Source organism: Pleurodeles waltl, chromosome 11 (assembly GCF_031143425.1).
Source record: "Pleurodeles waltl isolate 20211129_DDA chromosome 11, aPleWal1.hap1.20221129, whole genome shotgun sequence".
NCBI lineage: Eukaryota > Metazoa > Chordata > Amphibia > Caudata > Salamandridae > Pleurodeles > Pleurodeles waltl.
In genome coordinates, this window is record NC_090450.1 from 169,576,124 (window position 1) to 169,594,433 (window position 18,310).

Sequence of the window (18,310 nt, forward strand, 5' to 3'; positions counted from 1 at the left end):
GCTGAATGGCCGCTTGTGGGCATCACAGCAGCCACAAGGGAGTGAGTACAGTGGGCGTTACAACTATAATTGGCAGGTGGCATGGGATGCTGGTGGTGGTTGTCAGTTAGTGGGTGCCCCTTAATGCCAGTTCAGACATTGAAGTGTGATCCAGCTCGAGGGTAATGGGTGTATTGCAAAATCTGGTAACCTAGCTAGGTTGCATTCAGACAGGGCTTAGTGACTCCCAGGAGGAGTGCAGTTGGTGGTGGTTGGCTCACATCTTGCTGTGGTACCTAGCCAATGGAATGCCAGTGTGATGCATGGGGCTCAATCCTGAAATCATGTGACGGTAATGTGTGTGCCATCTGTGGTGTTGGTGCTGTAATTTACCCAGTGCTCCCTTTCTCTCTATACCCTTTTTTCTTCAGTCATCCTGTCCATGTGTGCATTAGCATCATCTGGCAGAAGAGCAGGGGCACCTGTGACAGATAGAGCTGCATCCCACAAGACCCAGGAGGCATAGCCGCCAACGCCGAGGGAACCAGTGGGACGAAGGGCGAGGGGAGTACCACGGCAGAGACAGGAGGTGACAACACTGACTCTGATTCCTCCTCTGATGGAAGCTCCCTGGTGGTGGTGGACACCTCTGGGACCACCCCAGCTACAGGTACAGCTCGCACCCCCGTACCAGCACTGCCTTCCCAGTAGCCCCTCACCAAGTTTCCGGTGCCTGCTCACCCAGGAAGGTGGGTATCTCCTTCGCCCCAGGCACCTCAGGCCCTGCCCCAGTCAGCCCTGCTCACTGAGGAGGCTATTGACCTCCTGAGATCCATCTCTGTGGGGAAGTCAACCATTGGGAATGCCATCCAGGGGCTGGTATCCCAGATGCAGCAATGCATTCCTGGAGGGCATTCACGGTGGATTGGTGGCCCAGCAGAGATCGCTTCAGGCTCTGGCCTCCTCTCTGATGGCAGCCATTCCTACTGCCCCCCCTCCAACTACCACTTCCCAGTCTCCTCATCCCCAACCCATCCCACGCACACACACAGACAAGCATGCACACAAAACATCACACAAGAGTGGCGCAGACAAACACAGGCAGCACACTTCAGGCCACAAGCACTCATACAAACAGACAGTTGCAAACACAACGACATCCACTGGCTCCACTGTCTCCCCCTCCTCATCTTACTCCTCCTCCCTCAAGGTCACATCCGCACTCACACCTGCATGCACTGCGTCAACAGCCACCATCACAACACCAAGCAGCACACACACCTCACTTGCAGACACCTCCACAACACGCGTCCCCTGTGTCCTCTCCCACCCTGTCTGCCCCACTCCTAAGAGACACAAACGCACATACTCAGACTTTCAACAGCCATCCACCTACCATTAGCACACTGCCCATGCACCTGCACCTAAGTCCAGCAGACGTACACCTCCAACAAACTCCACTCCCATCCCTCCTCCCTCATCCCACCCCACCGTCCCTAAGAAGCTTTTTCTTGCTTGACCTCTTCCCTCCCCCTCCACCCTGTCCTGCCCGGTAAGAGAAGGGTCACAACAACCCAGCCAAGCTACTCAGCCAAACAGTCCACGTGGACAGTGGAGGCACCTCCTAGTCATGGAGGCAAGAAAGGGAAGGATCCCACTCCACCACCCAAGAGAGAGAAGGATCCCACTACACCACCCAAGAGAGGGAAGGATCCCACTCCACCACCCAAGAAAGGGAAAGATCCCACTCCACCACCCAAGAAAGGGAAGGTTCCCACTCTACCAACTAAGAGAGGCAAGAGGCCCCCTCCAACAGCACTGTGCAAGCAACCCTCACCTTCAGCTGGGACACAGCAGCCCTCACCTCCAGTAGATGGAATGTAGGACACCCTGCAGGGACTATTGTACAAGGAGGCCCCTCCAGAATCAGTGGGCAAGTTCCCCACCTCAGAGACTGTGACCTTGCACTCCCCAGCAAAGGGAAATGGGCATGGAGCCCCCTCCGGAACCAGTGGGCAAATTCCCCACCTCAGAGACTGTGACCTTGCACTCCCCAGCAAAGGGAAATGGTCATGGAGCCCCCTCCAGAACCAGTGGGCAAGTTCCCCACCTCAGAGACTGTGACTTTGCACTCCACAGCAAAGGGAAATGGGCATGGAGACCCCTCCAGAACCAGTGAGCAAGTTCCCCACCTCAGAGACTGTGACCTTGCAATCCTCAGCAAAGGGAAATGGGCATGGAGCTCCCTCCAGGTCCAGTGGGCAAGTTCCCCACTTCAGCTGAGGTGCCCCCAACCACCCTTCCCCCTGAGGTGCTTGGCCATTTCCAACATGGTGCCCCTACACAGCGTAGTGCGGATTTCGTCAGGGAACAAGTTGGGGCTTGGACTGTGTCCTGTGGCCATGTGGGTCTTTGGTACTTTGGACTGGCCATTGGCCCTTTCTGAACATTTACTCAAATTTCTCTTATCACATGGACAATATGGTGGCGGTTGGCATCAAATTACACTATCAGTTATGGCTAAATGTTGTCCTTGCATTATTATGACGTTTGTTCTGTGAGATTGGTTTTCCTCTGCAGCTGGTTGTGTGTGTGGTACGTATGTCCCTCTCCTTTTTCTTCCTCCCTCTCTTGTGTTCTAGGCCACTGTACTCGCTGTCTTCTTCTTCGTTGGCATTGGTGTTCCAGGTGGAGCATGGCATAGAGGAGCATCGGGAAGACTTAAAGTTCCGGTTCCATGGGGGCATTGATTTTCTCTGTGTCTCTGATGGTGAGTCTTTCGTCTTCTGTGTTCTGTTTACGCCAGGCTTTTGATGGCGTTGGTATCGCCCTGGAAATCGTGGCGAATTGCTATGTCATTATATGGTGGGCGGTACATAGTCTTCCACCTGGCTGTTGATGGCTGCCTCCGTGGTCAGTGGTGTTAACACCCTGGCGGTTGGTGTGGTACATTGGCTGTCTATGGGAGTTATCACCGCCACGGTCATAATTTGGCGGTAATTACCGCCAGCCTGTTGGCGGTGTTACCGCCACTTTAACAGCCACCTCCATTGTCATAATGACCACCTACATCTCCTCTAGAGATTGGCTTCTTAATATGATCTCCAGTGGGAGACCCTCCTACAAGGCTCAGTTAAATCTCACTCCATTAAAGTCTCGTAGTAGCAATTGCCTTTATTGAAATGTCTATGAGGCTCTGTAAGTGTTATATTTGACAGTGTATTTGCTCTTCCTGCATGTGAGCTTCCTTCTAAAGCTAGGCTCTACCTTCTACTAAATTCAGGAGGCAGTTCTGGCATCTTCTCTTCCACATCTGGTCTCAGAGGAGGAATGTAGGCTCCTCCACATGATTGTGATAAATAGGGTGTACTATTATCTACATTGTTAAGCCTCTAACAATCTCTATGATGACTAGTTTATTAACTTTGAAGTATCTGGCAATGGACTGAATTGTTAAAAGTCCAGCTTTAGTAACTAAGTAAAGGTACATTTTTTTTGTTTTACATGTAAAGATCGCTATTTGTAATTGGGCCAAAGTAGACCCATGTGTGTTACAGATTCTTTCAGATATTTTTAATGCGGTCATGCTTGATATGCCTATAAAATGATTACGCCCCATTACTGCTGGATACGGGTTAAATGGGACCTATGGAATTCAGTACCAGGACAAAATCTTCCAACTAAATTTTTTTGGACTGTGCATTAAAGAGGAAGACAACTCAAGTGTATCTTCAGGGAACTGAAAACCAGGATTAGAGAGGGATAAGCAAACATGGTGTTGGGACCAATATTCTTCACCATACAAATTCTGCCAATAAAATTAGATTGAAAAAAAGACAAGAAATCTGCCTTCCTCATCCTTGAAGTTATGATACGCCCTGCCTCACTCAGCTGCCTCTCCCCTAAAGTCAAGTGGTTTAGGGAGATTACACTCAATCCTTAATTTGTAAAGCGTAAGTGCCAGGGACCTTACCAGAAGGCCACTGAAGCCTGCACCATCCATTGCCCCTGCCACCTCTACAAATGGCTGAACCAACAAAAGTACTCACTCTCACACTCATACAAGTGTGGCAATTTAGACTATTCCAGTCCACCCAAAACTATAACAATGCATTGGACAGCAGGTATTAGTCATTTTTATTGTATATTTAATTCTAAAAGAACTGTTGTACTAATGTCATAATTAGACAGACAGTGCCTTCATGAGGTGGACTATCATATGTTATGGTGTTGATTGATTAGTCAATCAATCAGCTTTTATAAAGCACAACTACTCATCCATGAGCTTTTTAAGGCACTGGTGGTGATAACTAAGGCTGGTGCCGAGCACTAAACAACTAACCCCACACTGGATATTGTGGGGGGAAAACTTCCCTTCACTGCTTCTTCTGAAATAAGGAACGGGCTCTTAAGGTGGAGGACTTTTCATTGTAAAAACATTTGGATAATTCAGTAAGGTATGCCTGTCTAGCAAGGTTGAAATCCCTCAATGAAATATTGACTTATAAGAGACTGGGAAAAAACGAATGTCTTGCCATAGATGTGGTGTGCGCGTGCATTTGTTGCCGTTCCCACGTTATCTGTCTGATCCCACATGTGTCCTGAAAAAAGGCAATAAACCAAGTGAAGTTTAGTGATCTTTCAGTGTGATTTGTAAGAGAGAATAATCTTAATTTTTTTTACCTTTCCAAGATGTGGTGAATCCATTTAAGTTTCCCCTTGGAACACAGGAGTCAGCTGAGCCTCTGGCTTGCAGGCCTGTGCCCCCGTCATCTGGTGACCTTTTACCTACCTAGGTTTTTTTGGTTAGGAATTTTATATCTCATGTTTATTGTAAAATGGAGGGTTTTTTTTATATTCAGAACTCTCATCTTCACCATTCTGCTTTTATTACTGTTTATTATCCTAATCATTTCAGCACAGGCATGTTATTGTAGATTGCAGTCTTTTCAATAAATATATTAAAAACTCTGCTGCATCTCCTTCGTTGCCTATGTGTGTATGAGACTTGTTGCTAACGAGAGAATAGAGTAACTTCTGTTCCACCACAACTTCCCTAAGAGGTCTTATCTAGTGTCCAGGCATAAGCCTGCCAGAAATCACTTTTACTTTTTGAGTTTTGGTGAGGTACTGACAGTGAACTGGGAGGGGTGGGCCGACAGTTGTGACTTGTTGTAGGAGTGACTCAGTTGCCTACAATCAAAAGTGCTGTCAACCATAAAGCAGCAGTCTTGCTAAGGAGTGAGAGTCCAACCACAACAAAGACAGGCTCACATGACATTCATGACAAAATGAATGAAAAGCAATGATACACCTCGAAATAGCTAGAAACTTCTTTTTCGGTTGAAGCTTTCCAGACAGTGCTGCTGTCTGGTTTGCTTACGACTTCTTGTGGGCATTCTGAAAGTTTTCCTGGGAATGCATTTTGCCCATCGCTTACTATTGGCTGGCTGTGTGGTTTGTAACTCACAATTGCTTGACTACTATTTGCTGGCTTTATTTATTTTAGGCTGTCCAACTTGAGTACTCTCTCCTGTGAACATCCCTTGTTTATGGTATCACTTTCTGTAAACATGCCATCAAATCTTGTTCTAATCCTGTCACTTTTGCTGTGTATTCAAAGACAGAGGTCAAATATCAGCCTCTGTCTTCTGAGGGAGTTTGGTGTTTACTTTTCTTCCTCTGATTTCAAGGTGAGAGAATTCATGTGAAAATCCTGCTGAGTATTCATGTGCAAGGAGAGGCTGTACGATGCTATTTTTTAGAGCACACAACAACAATTAAATTGCTGACGTTTCAGAATATATCAGAATTAGTAAAGTACAAAGGAAGCAACTTTTTTGTAATTCTGAAGTGTGGTGGAAACAAATATTTGAATATGATCAAAACACATCAATACACTAGGCGATATTGTATGTGCACAGTAAAACTGTGTCTCAGTGCAAATGTAATTGTAATTTTTTTTTTAAATTACTGTCTGTAATGGCAGTGTGCCACTGTACACAACTCCTCTCCAATCTACCCCACTCCACTCTATCTACCCCAATCTACTTCACTCCACTGTAATCTACCCCACTCCACCCCAATCCATTCTACCCCAGTCTACCCCAATCCCCATGATCCATCCCACTCCAGCCTACCCACCACACCCAATGTACCCCACTCCAATCTACCCCACCTCAGTCCAATCTACCCCACTCCACTCCAATTGACCCCAATCTCCCACAGTCTGCTCCATTCTATCCCGGTCTATTCCACTGCATCCCACTCTACCCCAATCTAATCTATTCAACTCCACTCCAAATAACCCTGCTCCACTATGATCCGGTCTACCCCATTGCACTACAAACTACCCCAATCTACCCCACTACAAGCTACCCACTCACTCCAATCTACCCACTCAACTCCACCCCAACTGCCCACCCCACTCCAATCTAAACCAATTTACATTACTCCACTTCAATCTACTTCTCTCCAACCTACCCCACTCCACTCCTCTCAATCTACCACACTAAATTCAATCTACCACAGTCAACCCCACCCCACTCTACTCCAATCTATTCCACTCTACTCCATCTTACAAAACATCACTTTAATATACCCCACCCCACTCCAATCCACCCGAATCTACATCACTCCAATCTACTTCAACCACCCCACTCCAATCTATCACAATTTACCCCATTTCACTCCACTGCAATCTACACCCCACACCAAACTATCCAAATCCACTCCACCTCAATGGACCCCACTCCAATCTATCTCTTTCCATTCTGCTTCAACCTACCCCATTCCACTGTACCGCAATCTACCCCAATGCAATTTAACACACTCTACCCATTTCACGCCACTCAATTCTACCTTACTCCATTCCACCCACTCTTCCCTATTCCACTTCATTCCAATCCACCCCACTCCACTCTACTCCAATTAATTGCACTCCACTCAACTCTACCCCAATCTATCCCACTCCTCCCCATCTACCCCACCACACTCCAGTCTATCCCAATCTACCTCCCTCCACTCCAATATACCTCACTCCACTCCTCCCCAATCTACCCCACTATACGCAATCTAACACAGTCAACCCAACTCCACTCAATATACCCCACTCCATTGTATCCCAATTTCCTGCAATCCGCTTGAATCTATCTCACTCAACTCCAACCTACCACAATCTACGCCAGTGCAATCAACTTCAATCACCCCAGTCCAATCTACCCCCATCTACCCCATTCCACTCCAATTAATCTCACCCTAATCCACTCCACTCCAATATACCCACTCCAATTTAATCCACTCTGCCCTAATCTAAACCAATCCAATCTACCACAATCTATCCCCTCCAATATACCACAATTTACCTGCTCCACTCCAATCTACTTCATTTCAATCCACCCAGTCTACACAACTCCACTTCACTCAAATCTAACCCACTACACTCTACCCCAATCAATCAGACTTCACTCAACTTTAGCCTGACCTATCCCACTCCAGTTCATTCCAGTCTACCCTACTCTAACCTAACCCGCTCCACTCAAATCTACCCCAATCCACTCCACTGCAATCTAACCCAATGCACCCCAGTCCACTCTATCCAACCATAATCCATCCCAATCTACCCTACCCCAGTCTACCCACCCCAACCTACCCCATTCCAATCTACCCCTATATACTCCACTCCAATCTACCCCAGTCTTCCCCAATCTACACAACTCTACAATAATTTACCCCAATATACCCACTATATCCCACTCCAATCTACCCTTGTCATCCAAAGCTACCCTATCCCACTATACCCCACTCCACTCTACCCAACTCCATTCTACCCCAATCTACCCCACTCCAATCCACTCTTATCTACCCCACGCCAATCCACTCCAATTTACCACATTCCACCTCAATATACCCCACTCCACTCCAAACTACTCCAATCTACACCACTGCATTTCAATCTACCCTACCCTAATCAAACCAATCTACCCACCTCCAATTTACTCTACCCCACTACACTTCAATGTACCTCACTGAACTCTACCCTATTCTACCCCACTCCTCTTTAATCTGCCCCATTCCACTCCAATTTACCCCTATCCACCCGCTCCATTCTTCCACATTCTACCCCACTCCACTTCAATCTTCACTCCATTCAAACCTATCCAACTCCACTCAATCCACTCCAATCCACCCCACTCTACTCCAATCTACCTGTCTCCTATCTACCACAATTTACCCCACTCCAATCTGCCACAATCTACCCGCTCCACTCCACACCTATCTACCCCGCTCCACTCTAGTTTACCCCACTGCAATCTACCCCACTCCACCTAAATCCACTTCACTCCACCCCACCTCAATTTACTCTATCCCAATCTACCCACAATCTACCCCACTCTACTTCATTCAAATCTGTTCCAATCTACCCACACTACTCTAATCTATCCCACTGTACCCAATCTACTCCACTCCACTCTGCGCCACTCCAATCTACCCAGTCTACTCCATTTCAATCTACCCTACTCTAATCCACCCAATTTACCCCCACTCCACTCCTTTCCAATCTACCTCATTCCACCTCAATCTACCCCACTCCACTCTCCACTCCAATTCACCCCAATCTATTCTTCTCCAATCTATCCCAGTCCACTACTCCAATTTACCCCACACCGATCTACTCCTAGCCAAACTACCCCAATCCACTCCAACCTACCACACCCTACTCCATTCTACCCAATAAACCGCACTCCACTCTACCTCATTCCACTTCAATCTACACCACTCCACCCATCTAATCCAATTCACCTCAATCTACCCCATTTCATTCTACCTCACGTCAATCTACTATGCCACTTCACTTCACTGCACTCCAATCTACCCCACTAAACTCATCTACTGCAATCTACTCCACTCCAATATTCCCCAATCTACTCCACAACAATCTACCCCACTCCAGTCTACCGCACTCTACCCCAATCTACCCCACTACAACCTACTCCATTCTATCCCACTGTGCCGCAGTCCATGCTACTCCAATCTACCCCATTTCATTCTACCCCAAACTACCCAACTCCAATCAAACCTAATCTACCCTACTCTACTCTACACCAATCTACCCTACCTGCCCCACTCCTTGCCTCTTACTTTTATGCCATTCTGAACAGCATCCATGCTGGTTTACAAAATGGCTAAAACACACTGCCTAAGTCAATAACTCTTGCAAAGGGAAAGCCTATTGGCTTTGCCAATGTTTGTTATGCATTATAGTTAAATAATGGATCAGGTTTCAGTACTAAACAGTAGGAAGACACAGTAAACCTGTTCTGTCAGGGAAGATTTATCTGTAGCAGTAACAGGCTTCTGACATCATCTTTTTCAGTAAAGAGATTATCTGTCTATTAACTGAGAGTTCTTGAAAGGGTTTTGAAACTGCTAATGGGAATCGACGCCACCAAAGTAACAGCACCTTTAATGCTAGACGCACTTACACCATTTTATTCATCATCCAGATCCACAACTAAAAGACATTAATCCTTAAAAATAGAATGTTCCATTCGTACTTATTGAGAATTTCTCTGACAACATAATGTGAAATGTGGTTTCTTGCTTGTCAATGCTCTGTCTCTTAAACACTCTCTGAAAAGTCAATTTGCTAAAAACCAGCGATCACATGGTCTGCAAAACAAAATGTATATTGGAGAAATTTGCTTCAAAGTAAATTACGAATCACCCCCCATTTGACCGAATGTCCACTGAGAAAATGTGAAAAATTTATAAATATTGCAGTTAAAACCAAGCTATTTTTACAGCAATCCGTTCTTGGAAATCATTAATCAATAATTGTGTAAACAGTCAATATGTGCCCAAAATTAATTCATTCATTCAAAAATTAACTTAAATTGTGGCAAAATGTAGATTTTTAGACAAAACATATTCACAGAGCTACTCGACTGGAAAGTATGTCGCTTCGTGCAGTGTTTTTTTCCATTTCATGGGAATATATGTGGAATACAGCCCAAAATAGTGCTGTTGTAAAACGTAGTGCAGTCATTTACAACGAACCGATTAACAAAGATGAGGGTGTATGAAAATGATTGCACTAACATGACCAGGCACATTCACATAGCAATTTATGTGTAAATAAGTTCTGCATCTCTTTTGATGTTGCGAATATTCTACAACAGGCGAAATGGGTCGGTATATGTTTCAACAGCATTTCTCCGTCCTTATCTGAAGCAGCAAAAAAATGAACCTTTAAATTCAGCCACATATGTTTAGAATCAGAATCAGCATTTTTGCATTTTTTAAACCCTAGCTGCGGAGTTTCACCTAAATGCAAACCGACCAGTTTTTCAAAAGTGTATTGAATGAACAAAGGCCAATCTGTTTCACATTCCGAGGCATAGGTTATCATTAGGACAGCAAGTGCAAGGGTACCGGGCCCAGGGGTGCAAACGCAACTGCACCTGAATTATGCCTTCCTTGTACTGTGCAACAGATGGGAGTGGGTTTTCCCTGTTTGTTTTAGTGACCGCAGCACCCTTGCTATTACTCTGTTTAGATGATTTCTTTTCCCGTTCAAACTAGGAAAGAAATGCATGTCGTAACAACTAAATATTTTCCCCTGAAATATAGATTTTAGCATTTCTTATTTCTACCTAAAAGGAAGAATGGCGATTTTAGAACGGAGTAAACATATTAATAACACACACGAAGAAGCCTGGTGGCGCAAAGCGGTAGTTAAGCTGGCTCTCCTCATGTTGAGATCATGTCAGAACCTGTTGGGCGAGGCGAGGTTCTCCCGTGATCACACGGGCAGTTGCTATCAAGGGCTGAATACACACACAACATGCTCCGGAGGGCTCGTCGACGTTTCTAAGGGGAACAATATTCCTTTCATCGTGTCACACGTTGAGGTGGGTCTCTCTTGTTCTTAATGCCTCTTGTAACGTTTGAGTTCGGGCCTTATCACCTGGGGGTGTGACTGGCACGGTGATCGCTGTCTCTATACTGAGATAAATACCTCCATTAATGGAGGCGTTAAATACAGTCAACACATTTACCGTATGAGGAGGTTGATTTTTTGACGTGATGTCCTTCTACATTTAATACGGCCCTTTCTGTAAATATGAGAACGAGCTAGTAAAGAAGTTCTTGTTGTGTAGCCCTTAGGAAACGTGTGGAACGTAAGAATGATAATTTTAAGGTTTTTAGGACCATATCATATTATAGATAAACCATTAATTTAGGTTTATATTTATTTATTTGTTTTAGCAAATTGCCTTAGAGCCAAGTTAGGCAATGCCTCGTTTGAAAATACATATAGTAGGGGTCGTATTTTCTTAGAAGACCGTGTACAGCATTTCTGAATTGCAGATTGCCCAGTAGCAAGGCTGAATGGCTTTAATTCCATCTCATGCCCCTTTCTTTCATCACTTTAGAATTCTTGTGCCTTCAACTCTTCCAACTTCTTTTTCATCCATGCCCTCTGCCTTCGTTTCAGTTTTCATATCTTTAGCCCCCTCCTTTCTCTCGTTAATGCCTGTCGATTTCTCTTGCTGTGGGTGAAAGTCTGATGGTGGACAATACGTCCCTGTCCCCCAAAATGAGTGACAATGCCCACCACCTAAAACCAGCAGCAAAAATTAAACAGTGACTGCAGAATACTAAGAAGGTAAAATACATGAATTGCAGGATGGGTTAAAGGGTGGGTCTAGTCCAACCTGACAAGGAGTGGACCCCCATTTCAATGTTCCTCTGTCACTGCCCCTTTATTAAAAACTCATTACAAGCATGACAACCTGTAGGACCTGGCCCTTTTTGCGGGTTCATTCCCAGACTTTTTGCCTCCTTCCTCCTATTTTTCCTGACCTCTTGCTGTTGGCTGTAGGACTCTGAGCACTGTATCACTGCTGATTTGTGCTAAAGTGCAGGTGCTCTCCCTTCTCAAAATTGGCATGATTGGCTTATACCTAATTGGTATATTTAATTTACCTGTAAGTCCCTTGTACAGTTGTATCTGTATACCCAGGGCCTGTAAATTAAATGCTACTAGTGGGCCTGCAGCGCTGCTTGCACCAACCACAGAAGTAGCCATTCAAATCTGTCTCAGGCCTGCTAGCGCAGGGCCTGCGTGCACAGTTTACTGCCACAGGGACATGGCATCTAAATTTACTTGCCAAGCCTAGAACTCCCCTTTTACTACATGTAAGTCACCCCTAAAGTAGGCCCTATCTAGCCCTATGGGCAGGGTGCTGTGTATGCAGAAGACAGGTCATGTACCTGGAAGTGTGGCCTGCCCTGGTAGTGACAAACAGTCTATTTGGTTTCTCACTGTTGTGTGTGCTGCCTTCGCATAGGATTGCATTGGAAATGCCCTGCTTATGTGTGGGTGGTATTGTCTGATTTATGAGGGTTAGCTTAGGAATGTTTGGTGTGGTTGTAACGGTAGAGATAAATGCTGCTTACTGGTGATCTTTGGAGCCTATGCTGGAGGAAAGAGGGGGCACTCCCAGAACCAGTTGTAACTGGTTGGAAACTCCTCTCCCCCTCTTTGTTAAACCTTTGCAAAACTGAGTATAAGTACAGGGGATTTTTCCTCACAAATTGGAGACACTCTGGACTTTAACTTTCTTGTAACTGGACACAGAATGCTGCTGGAGGGACTCACCAGGAACTGTATTGAACTTCTGCTGCTGTGCTGACCTGTGACCTGCTTGGTCACTTGAAGGAACTGCCACTGTCTGCATCCCCTTTGTGCTGGCCTGCTGCTGAGCCCTGCCGCCCTGTGCTCCATCTTTTGTATACCCAGGGGCTCGGTGCTGTGGCCCCTGACCCCTGCAAATGCCTGCTGCAGCATTTGAGGCGTGCTGCTCGTGCTCTCTTATTGAGGGACCTAGTGCCTGGTGGGCACCCTACTTAAATTATCCAGCACCTCAGGAAGCACTTTATTTGTATGCCCCCTGTGCTTTGTAAGCACTTGCCGACGTGCCAAGATCACAGCTGTGACCCGGGCGTCCTGAAACAATCACGGCCGTTACTTGGGCGGCTTACCTGAGCTGGGGCACAGCAAAGTGAAGAAAGGAGCAAGCACGTTCTTAACGGTTCCCCCGGGGTGAAGCACGCTCTGAGAAGCGCCCCCGGGGCACCAGCAGGCCCCAATGCCAGCCTGGTCACGGCTGCAGCACAGGAGGGCTGACGAAGGCTTGTGCACCACATCGGGTGCAGGAGCCCGTGCAAGAGAGTGGTGGAGGCCTTATCGGAGGCCCCCCACTCCACCGGGCCCTATTTTGTTGGGTGTGCTGCGGGTAGGGAGGAAGCCTCATCAGAGGCTTCCTGTCCCACCAGGCCACTAGTGAGCATCGGAGGACGGGCGAGGGAGGAAGCCTCAACCGAGGCTCCCTGCCTTACTGAGCCTGCATCCTGTTTTGAGGTCATGGGACGGGGAGGAGGCCCCCCACACAGCTTGGCCCCTGGTTTTGTTTTTGGGCTCTGCCTCCCCCCCTTAGTGGGTCGGTCATGGCCCAGGTGGTTACAGAGGTAATAGGCACCCAGTTAGGGCCAGGGCCCCAGGCGGGGCCCTGATATAAGAAACAGAGGGGTGCATGCCACCCCCACCATAACATAGCCCCCGTTGGAGTGCAGAGGAGTGCCAGGGAGCCCCCAGTTTTCTTCATGGCACTGGAGGTGCCTTCTTCATAAAAATAGGTACTTTTGAATGGACACATGCTTTTTTTAATGTTCCTTTTATGGGCATTATGTGCCTTATATGTTAACCTTTTCTTTTATGATGTGCCATTTATTTTCTAATGTTCATTTTATGGGCATTCTATGCTAATATGTTTTCATGACTTGGCATATGTCTTCTAATGTTCCTGGTATGGGCATTTATGATACTTCTATGATAGGTGCATTTATATAGTAAGGTTTTTCCTGACTACTGCTTATGTTGCAGAATAATAAGTAACCTGTGTGTTATGTGTGACTGCTGCTGATTTCTGCAGAGTAACAGTATTGTGTAACCCTCTGACAACTGCTTGGGTAGCAGGGTATTACTGACATGTTGTGTTTGGTCTAATTATGCTGTGTACAATACAGTTTATTTTTATATAACTTGGTGTTGTTTTTCCTTTGTGGTGGGGATAGTGCGTCACATCTGTTGTGTGTGCTGTGCAAACGCTTTACACATTGCACCTGGGATAGGCCTGACTGCTCATGCCAAGTTACCAAGGGGTTGAGCAGGGGTTTTCTTGGATGTGTAACTTCCTTGCCCTGACTAGAGTGGGTGGGTTCTGCCTGGCTTAGGTACATACCCTAGCCAACCAGAAACCCTATTTCTAACACCACCTAAACAGTTTAACAGTATTCTAAGCCAGAGTTGGCCTGCTCTGCACTCAGGCTAGTGTTCATCGCTTATTACAGGCAGGAACATTGGACATCCACTGACCTGTCTCATATGTCTGTCGTCTGAAGGCTTGTTGTTGTATTAGGTGCATGTTGAACAAGTGTGGGTTCTTGGTAGGTGGGTTATTTGAAGGAGGTTGATTTAAGTATGTGTTGATGAAATTTGTAACAGTTTGATAGTTTGAATTCTGTACACATTCCACAATGTTCTTTGTGACCTATTGTGTAGGGTGTGACCGTAGTAATGGTGAGCACATAAATCAGTTTCGCCTATAAACTTAAAAGATTTGAGTATTAGAGTTGCATAACAGATTTGTAACATGTATATATCAGATTTGTAACATGAAGCTGAATTAAATGATGAAAATAAATATTTGTTATCTTTTAAAGTAGAAGCACCGTTATAATTCTAGTCACAGTCACTGTGCTAGTAAACATCAGCTTCACGAATAATGCTTCATATCCGAACATCTGCCCTCAGTCACTAGTGTTCAAGGTGTCTCTTAGGTGGTTTAGGTTCTTCTTGGAGGGTTGCTTGCAGTGTGTCTTGAGCAGATCATAAACATTGACTGGCCAGAATCAACTGTGTGATCCCTAAGAGGTCCTTAGTATTCCCCTACACCTAAGCTCCCACCTACTTTTTAACATCTCCATTCAATTGTGATGGAATTCTGTTAAAGCTAAATTGTGCAATGGCCTTCATAGGAATTACCCATGACAGGCTGTTGTGTAACTTCTGTATTCAGCTGAAATATCCGTAAGGGAAGTGTAGATCTTAATAGGGCTCCATCTGCCTCTAATTTCCTGCTACTCTAACATGTCGCTCACTGTGCTAAGATTCCAGGTTTCATCTCTCTGTCAATTGGCATTCCACTAAGTCTCACACACAGTTCATACAGACACTCACAACACTACTTACTGTTCCAAGAATTAAATAGGCCAAAGGCAGCAGCCGGTCCTTCTCTTACCTTGCTCCTAAACTATGGAACTCACTGCCATTCATCCTCAGACTTAATAAAAATGTGCTGTTTTAGAAAGCAACTGAAAACCCATTTATTTAAAATGTAATAAGGATAGTCTAGCAGACAAGGCTTGCACTGGAAGCCCGTCTTTCTTTGGTAGCCATGCACTTTATAAATGCTGTAATAGTAATAATAATAATAATGCCCAATCCTTCTGCAAAGACAGCACGGAAATGTGGGACACCATCACAACCCTCTCACCAGACATGGGGGTCATTCTGACCCTGGCCGGCGGCGGAAGCCGCCGGCCTGGCTGGAACTGCCAGAATACCGCTGCGCGGTCAAAAGACCGCCGCGGGTATTCTGGGTTTCCCGCTGGGCTGGTGGGCGAACGCCAGAAGGCCGCCCGCCAGCCCAGCGGGAAACACCCTTCCATGAGGATGCCGGCTCCGAATGGAGCCGGCGGAGTGGAAGGGGTGCGATGGGTGCAGTTGCACCTGTCGCGATTTTCAGTGTCTGCATGGCAGACACTGAAAATCATGGTGGGGCCCTGTTATGGGGGCCCCTGCAGTGCCCATGCCATTGGCATGGGCACTGCAGGGGCCCCCAGGGGCCCCACAACACCCCATACCGCCATCCTGTTCCTGGCGGCCAAAACCGCCAGGAACAGGATGGCGGTATGGGGGTCGGAATCCCCATGGCGGCGCAGCAAGCTGCGCCACCATGGAGGATTCCCCAGGGCAGCGGAAAACCGGCGGTACACCGCCGGTTTTCCATTTCTGACCGCGGCTGTACCGCCGCGGTCAGAATGCCCAAGGGAGCACCGCCAGCCTGTTGGCGGTGCTCCCGCGGTCGTTGGCCCTGGCGGATTTTACCGCCAGGGTCAGAATGACCCCCATAGTCTTTATCACCGAGACCTGGCTCAGTCCCTCCACAAACCCTGACATCGCCATTGCAACGTCAGAAGGCTGCAAGATGATACACCAAGACTGCATCAACAAGCACAGGGGTGGCTTTGCAATCATCTACAAGGAAACCATCTGCTGCATGGCTACTAATGACAACTCCACTCCAATCATGGACACCTCAACTTCCAACTTCTGACCCACAACAAGACAACCATGTGAGACACCCTTGCCTACAGACACCTTGGACCCCGACCTGACTTCTGCGATGCCATTGCCAACCTCATTGCACCTCTAGCTATTGACTCAAATCGCTACATACTACTCGGCGACCTCAGTTTCCACATCGATGACACCAATTGTTCCACTCTCCTGGAGAACATGAGGCACATCGGCCTCACCCAACTGGTCACTGACCCCACACACAAAACTGGATACACGCTCGCCCCTATCTTCACTTCCTGCGACAGAACCAAATACAGCCATGTCACCGAACTCATGTGGTCCATCCACACCATCGTCCACTTCACCATCTCTGGTGCACAGAACACCACCACTAAGCATCACAGTTTCTCTCACCGCAGGTGTAGCAAAGTGATGGAGATGCAGTGCACTAGGCCCTTAGCATCACCCAGCTTGAAGCCTTGTCAGGCCTAAATCAGGCGGTCCAGAGCTTCTCTGCCTGGATCACCAAATGCGCTGACAGAGTAGTCCATATGAAATCAGCCAAATCCACGGAGCCTTAAGACAAGCTAGCTGGTACAGGCCAGAGCTCTGAATAATCAAGCACATCTGCTGTCAACTAGAGAAATGGTAGCCCTCCAACAAGAACGCCTCCAACAGAACCACCTACAAATCATCCCTCAGCAAGTACCACAAGCGCATCAAGGAAACCATGAAAACATCCCTCATGGACTGCATCGAAACATCAGCCAACCTCACAAAAGAACGTTTCAACATAGACAAGGAATTCTCCCACCCAGCAGCCACAGAGAACACCCTTCCCAAGAACTCTGTGACACCCTCTCAGACTAATTCCACAGCAAGATAGCCAACGTCTACAACAATTTTGACCACCAACCCACCGATCTCAATCTCAATGGCCTTGGTCCACCTACACACACCAACCGAGTGATCACTATGGACTCTGCTCACCACGCAGACCACCACACCCATCATGTCCTCCATCCACTCTGAGCACCCACTGACCCCTTCCCCCACCATTTTTTCAACCTCAGAACCAAGGAAATACTCACAGAACTCACCAGCATTCTCAACGTCTCCATCACCACGGTGGCCTTCCCCAACAGGTAGAAACATGCAGAAGTCAGACTCCTACAAAAGAAACCCTCCCCCTCCCCAAAGGAACTCCCATACCCTGCCAAAGTACTTGAAAAGGCCATCAACCATCAGCTCACCGAATACCTGGATAAAAACAACTTGCCTGATGCCTCCCATTCTGGATTCTGCGCCAACCACGGCATGGAGACCACACTGATCGCACCCACTGACGACATCACGATCCTCCTCGACCACGGGGAGACTGCAGGCCTGATCCCCCTCAATCTATCAGCAGTGTTTGACACTGTAGCCCACCACAACCTCATAAATAGACTCAAGAGCATCAGCAGCCAGGGGAATGCCCTCAAGTGGATCGCCTCCTTCCTTACAAGACGCACGCAGAGAATCAGCCTGCCCCTTTCACCTCTAAACTTAATAATATCCTCTGCGGTGTACCCCAAGGATCATCTCTCAGTCCCACCCTGTCCCCCCTCAGTGACATCCTGAGATCTGAAGGTCTTAACATCATATACTACGCAGAAGACACACAAATCATCCTCTTGCTCCCTGAGGACTCCTCACAACTAGCACAAACTCTTGAATATCATGACCAACGTCTCCAACAGAATGAGAATCAGCTGCCTTAAATGCAACTCGGACAAGACAGAAGTACTTATCTTTGGGAGAAACACATCCATTTGGAACAACAGCTAGTGGCCGTCAGAGCGCAGATCCACACCCACTCCAACAGATCACACACGGAACCTCAGCATCATCCTTGAC

The 18,310-nt window shown here is 47.0% G+C and overlaps 1 protein-coding gene across 1 annotated transcript in view; it reads left to right on the forward strand.

The window, feature by feature from the left end:
• The first annotated feature begins 10,764 nt into the window (after positions 1-10,764).
• The window catches only part of LOC138265542 (G-protein coupled receptor 87-like), a 72,269-nt gene continuing 64,723 nt past the window's right edge, over positions 10,765-18,310 (forward strand). Inside the window, exon 1 of the mRNA XM_069213354.1 lies at positions 10,765-10,892. The gene's annotated coding sequence lies outside the window, so the exon portion shown is untranslated. The remainder of the gene's footprint in view (positions 10,893-18,310) is intronic.